Genomic DNA, 5,914 nt, shown 5'->3' on the forward strand with positions numbered 1-5,914 from the left:
CATATACATATGCATATATATATGCGACCTGAGGCAGACAGAACACATCACTGATGCCACCCTTCAGCTCCACCGTTGGTATTCATCACTAACCTGTTCCATGCAACAGTTTGGAGAATCAGGAATTAAATAACAAAGTTCAGACTTGAACGAATTCAACCTTAAATCAACACTAAAATCTCAAGAGCAAGTTGGTGGAAAAATAAAGTTATATATCAACAGGACTAATATAATAAATTAGCTATGAGAGTTGGCAATACAGATCAGGTGTGTTCGATTTAATGGGTTTCCTGCCCAGCTATCAAGCAGGTGGATGAGCTGAAGGAAACGGGCAGCGAGGCCCCGAGCACTGGTATGAGTGACAATCCTCACAGCACTGCTCTGAAGCAGCGACACTGGGCCCCACAACCACGTGCTCTGTAATAATCACCCTGCAGCCTGTGCTGAGAAAGGAGCTACCAGAACCTGATGAGGAGGCTGCAAGACTTTTGACTGCGTCAAAGGCTATTCAAGAAAAGCACCAGCTCTTGAGTTCTTAAACCAATATGAAGAAGCCAAGCAAAGTGAGAGGACAGTTTAAAACAAGAAGTGAATAACTCTCAATTCAGAGAGGGTTTATGGAAGAAACCGCAACTCCTCCTCTTCCTCTTCTTTCTCTTTCTCCTAAAAAGGTACCAAGCCAGAGTCAATGGAAGAGGATATCTGAGAGCATAAGAAGCAGGCACTGAAAGAAAAGAAGTTGGGGAACAATCCTACAAGAAGAAAGATTTTGACATAGTGCTGAAGCATTATGACAGCCAAGGAGCTAAACTCCACCAGCATGACTTACATCCTGATCAAGCAGTGGTATACTTTGGAGAGAGTGATTTTAATGGATGCTGGAAGCTCTTAGAAGCCCATCAAAGTGGAGAGAAAGAATCAGGAAGACTATCAACAGATTACCAAAGCTTATGTGCAAATTGGCAATTCTTACTTCAAAGAGGAAAAGTACAAGGATGCCATCCACTTCTGCAAGTCTTTGGCAGAGCACCAAGCCCCTGATGTATTGAAGAAATGCCGGCAGGCAGAGAAAATCCTGAAGGAGTAAGAGTGGCTGGTCCACAACAAGCCTGACCTGGCTTTGGTGGAAAAGAACAAGGGCAGTGAGTGTTTGCAGGAAGGAGACAATCCCAGGCCATAAAGCACTGTACAGAAGCCATTAGACAGAACTCACAAGCTGCCAAACTGCAGCAATCCAGCTTGCCTGCTACACCAAGCTCCTGGAGTTCCAGCTGGCACCCAAGGACTGTGAAAAATATATCCAGCTGGAGCCGACCTTCATCAAGGGTTATACCCAGAAAGCTGCTGTGCTGGAGCACATGGAGGACTACACAAAGCCCACAGATGTTTAGCAGAAGGCACTAGACCTGGACTCCAGCTGTAAGGAGGCTGCAGATGATTACTAACACTGCATGTGGCTCAGTACAACAGCATGACAACCCTGGGGATGTGAAGCCACAGGCCCTGGCTGACCCTGAGGTGCAGTAGATAATGAATGACACAGTCATATCGTTCATCCTAGAGCAGATGCAGAGAGACCCCCAGGTACACAGAACCTTGTGAAAGTGCCGAAGATCCAGAAGCATCAAGGATATGGATCTGATCCCAATTCCATTGCTCATCTCTTCCCTTCGCCCTAATGTTGAAAGATACTGGGATGACAGCAAGCAGCACATGAGAGGGAGAAAGAGCAGCTTGTCTTCATGTTTATACAGGCTGGCCTCAAAGACACAGACTCACACAGCGACTGCCACAGGCCGTCCAGCACACACTTGATCTCCTCACTGCTGGCCTAGCTCTGTGTATCCTTCTCCCAAACACAGGCCACTGTCTCAGCTGCTCTTCAGCAGTTAGTTACTTTTTTGTTAGCTTTGGACACAAATGGGAGAGGAGGAGTGTCTTCTTCCCAATTTGGGGGCCTAGCTATCTTCCTATTATTATATCCATGTCCTCAATACCAATGAAATGAGCCAGATCGATGTGGTTATAAAAGTAATAACAGATGTGACTGTAGAATGGGATCTTAAGGGAATTCAGATGGAGAGTGTCTCAACCATGTGGAGAGAGATCAGTGTGTGTGGGAGTCTATAATCGAAGGCCTCAAATAAGTGGAAAACAGCAAGAAATGATGCTACGCAGGCAGAGTTAGGCAGGTGATTCTCCAGGTATCTTTGGAAGTGGTGACAACAGGAATCAGCCTCTATGGGAAATAAGGAAAAGATGGCAAAAGATATCTATACAGGCAACAGCACCTTAACTTAGAGAAATGAAGTTTTACCAAGTGAAGAAAAGGAAATCAACTGAGAAACCTAGTCACACGAATTGAGAATATAAGATGAGGCTGCTGAAAGTCCAATTTTCAGGGAGTACAGGGGCTCCAGGAAAACTTTGTATGCTGTGAGCACCAAACCTAGGACAGCATGAGGATAGAGGCCCTTGCTGGAGCTTCCCAAGGTTCCTGGAATACTGAATACCACCGGGAGTGGACAGCTGATCTAGGGGTCGCTATCTACAGGACGAGAAGAATCAGAGTCTGCAAGGAAGGCATGACTCAGTAACAAGATAGAAAAGAAACATATCAGTCATGTATGACAGAGAACTACTCAGCTCTGTAGGCATGTACACTCCCTGGATAAATAAATAGTGTAAAGTCCAAACGTGTTAGTTTAAGTGAAATGCTTCTAAATGTATAGAGCAAGTGCTTAGTGACAGCCAGACTGTGGTCTGAACCTCTACAGCTGCACTAGATATTTTGGCACCATGGTAACCGAGCCACTGAATGGATGCTACATAACTGTGACTTTGCTGTAGACATATGACACTTTGCAACAATTCAGGAGATCCTCCCCTCAAGATGAGATACATGCTACTTACCAAGGAAGGAATAAAATTGACTCACTATCTGCTCATGGAAATTCATTTTCAATTATTGTTAAGTGCTAGAGTGCTTTAACAATATTTTCCATGATGAGAAAAATCAAGGTATCAGACTTGTTTCAAAAAGTAAATGTATCACTCATCGAAGGTAATTCTTATGCAATCATTACTGTTTCTAGGAAGACATTTTACCTGTTTAAAAATTCAGCTTCAAGCCCCATTTTCAACTCTACAGAAGGACACCATTTGAAATCGACAAAGCCACAGTCAGAAAATTTCCTTTTGCATACTTATTCCCCATGCTGCTGCCCATTGAGTTAGGAAAAGGAATCCTAGGGGTATAATTAGCTTGTCTCTGATGAAAGCAGATTCCAAGGCCTTTGAGCATGTACCATCAGTTAGTTCACGAACATAAGTCATTCTCTGGCTCTGGCTTTTCCTTGTGTAATAGAGGCTTATGTAGAAACAGGAATCATTAAAAAAAATTTAAGGAATGAGATAGAAAGAATACCCAATATCTGCTTTCCTTTAAAAGGCTTTTGATTGAGAACATAAGTACAGATTTAAAGACCTATTGAAAACTCCCACTACAAAGGAAATGAAAAACTCAAATTGTCTGTATTCCTAACATTTCCTAAACTCTCATCTCATAATATCCTTTCTTCAACTAGACATGGGTGATGGATGCAGAAACATCAGACAAAAGGGAAGACCTAAAGATAAAAGGCCAGGGGGTAAGGGGAAAACTGCACTTCAAAGCAGTACTGGCGTGTTACTTTTGTTACCCAGTTTGTTTCCAAAAGCTGCCTGCTTGATAGCCAAAAGCCAGGCTTCCATAAAAAAGAAGCAATCCTTAAAAAGATTTTCATGTTTCTGAAAAAGAAATTATAATACAGACAAAGATGAATAAAACTACTACCAAATATGTGCTCAGATATGTACACAGTCTCTCTTCTCTCAAAAGTTAAATTCTGAACTCACAAACTGGATAGATTATAAAGATCTTGAGGAATGTTCCCAGCAAGTAGTCATCCCAGCACTCCCAGCATCAGTGGGAGGCCTGAAACCCTTGCGTTTCAAGTTCAGCGGGAGGCACCTGGTCCTCTTACACAGAAACAGACTGCAGGCTGCAGAGCTGAGCGCTGCAGGCATCACGGCAGGTGCCTCCTGTGCTGTGTGTAACCGCTCTTCTTAAAACAGACTGCTGTACAGCAGTCTGCTACAGATTAGAAAGCTCATCATAAAGAGATTTTTTCTCTATCAGAGCATTAGTAGTACCTCTTAGCTACGCATCTTCCTGTTTCTGATAGAATACCTTTTAGATCAAATTGTTAGATCAAATTGCATATAGAAAAATCTTCATATTTAAGAAAAAAGCCTAAAACCCATCATTGAAACGAGTCCCAGCGATACTCTATCTCAAAATAAAAAATAAAAAGGGCTAGAGCTCAGTGAGAAAGACTCTGGGTTTAAACCCAGGGGCCAAAAAGAAAAAGAAAATAAGAGCAACCAAAATGTTACCAGTCCATTCGGCGGTTTCCTCTGGGATGTGATGAAGACACCTGCCACACGGTCCTCCTCTGTACCAAAGCCTCAGGGTGTGGAGTCAGACTGAGGCGCAAGAGCCAGGTATATAACTCAGTGGGGTAAGTGCCTATCTAGCAAGCACAGGCTCTGGGTTTGATTTCCAGTATCAAAAAAAAAAAAAAAAAAAAAAAGTAGGATGAGCTGGTGGGAGAAGCTGAGACAGAACCAAAGGTGAAAGTGGTGGGGGATTTTTTCTCTCATATTGACAGAAAAACAGGTAAACAGTCATAACTTAACAGTAATGACTATATAAATAAAAAAGAATGGTTTTTTTCAAACAAAGAGCCAAAAATAACATTTAAAAAAAACTTTAATCACATGTGGGAAAGGAAAAATTAAGAAAACTTGGTCTATATAATGCAAAATGAAATGCTACAAATATGCTTTTGTAACAATTACAGACAAGTTTAGCTAACTGTGTCATCTGTAGATATAAACTCTTTAAATGAGTTTTTCTCAAATAAAATCAGCAATGCATTATTTAAAAAGCAAAAAAATTGAAAACAAAGGTATTTAAAATATTTCTTAAACAATATAAATCAAACAAAATGCAACTTAAAATGATAAACTTCATAAAAGAAAAAGATGAGCATGTCATACTGAAAAAAGAAATAACATAAATAAAGGTAGATTCATCATGAATATACACTCTCAATAATCTATCTCAGAATATACAAGGCAAAAAATCAAAATAATCACTAGGAGCTTTTAACAGAGATTTAAACACATTCATCTAAAAACTGGTAGAACAAGCAGAAAACTACAACTTAGAAAATAAGAACTACACTTTTAACCAATTCAGCTTAATAGATATTTTGGAAGATATATGTTCAGTTAACATAAATGTATTTTCCTTTTATACAATAGAAGATATCAAAAGAATTTTCATTATAAGACAGGAAAAAAGATAGTCTAAATAAATTTTGAAGTCTTAATAACATGTAAATTATACCCCTTTCAAAAAGTTTTGTTTGTATTTGCTACATAATGATTGTATATTTTATCCAAATGGTATAATGTGATATTTTGATACATACATATAACATCTAATGATTATGTCAGGGTATGTGATACCCATCACTTTAAACATTTATTATTTCTTTGTGTAATGAATATTCAAAATATCTTCTATTCACTGTTTTGAAATATGCAATTATGTTTATGGCCATACCACTTTGAACATGTCCAATCTTCTCTGAAATATACAAGTATTTCTTCAGATCATCTTCTCTGGAACACATTGCAAAGCATTAAAAATAAAATGAACACCAAGACATTCCACATAGCTAAGGTCAATAATTCTATATACAAAAATTAATGAATCAAATAGTACAGAACTAAGATTATGAAATAATGTTAAAATTTACAAAAGCACTATGCACTTCAAATTTGGAAGCAGATAAAACAACAT

The 5,914-nt window shown here is 39.3% G+C and overlaps 1 pseudogene; it reads left to right on the plus strand.

The window, feature by feature from the left end:
* Window positions 1-617: 617 nt before the first annotated feature.
* Window positions 618-1,602, plus strand: LOC100718915 (stress-induced-phosphoprotein 1-like; annotated as a pseudogene).
* The last annotated feature ends 4,312 nt before the right edge of the window (window positions 1,603-5,914 follow it).

The sequence above is a fragment of the Cavia porcellus genome, unplaced genomic scaffold (assembly GCF_034190915.1).
Source record: "Cavia porcellus strain 051 isolate PalLab524CR breed Dunkin Hartley unplaced genomic scaffold, mCavPor4.1 scaffold_30, whole genome shotgun sequence".
Classification (NCBI taxonomy): domain Eukaryota; kingdom Metazoa; phylum Chordata; class Mammalia; order Rodentia; family Caviidae; genus Cavia; species Cavia porcellus.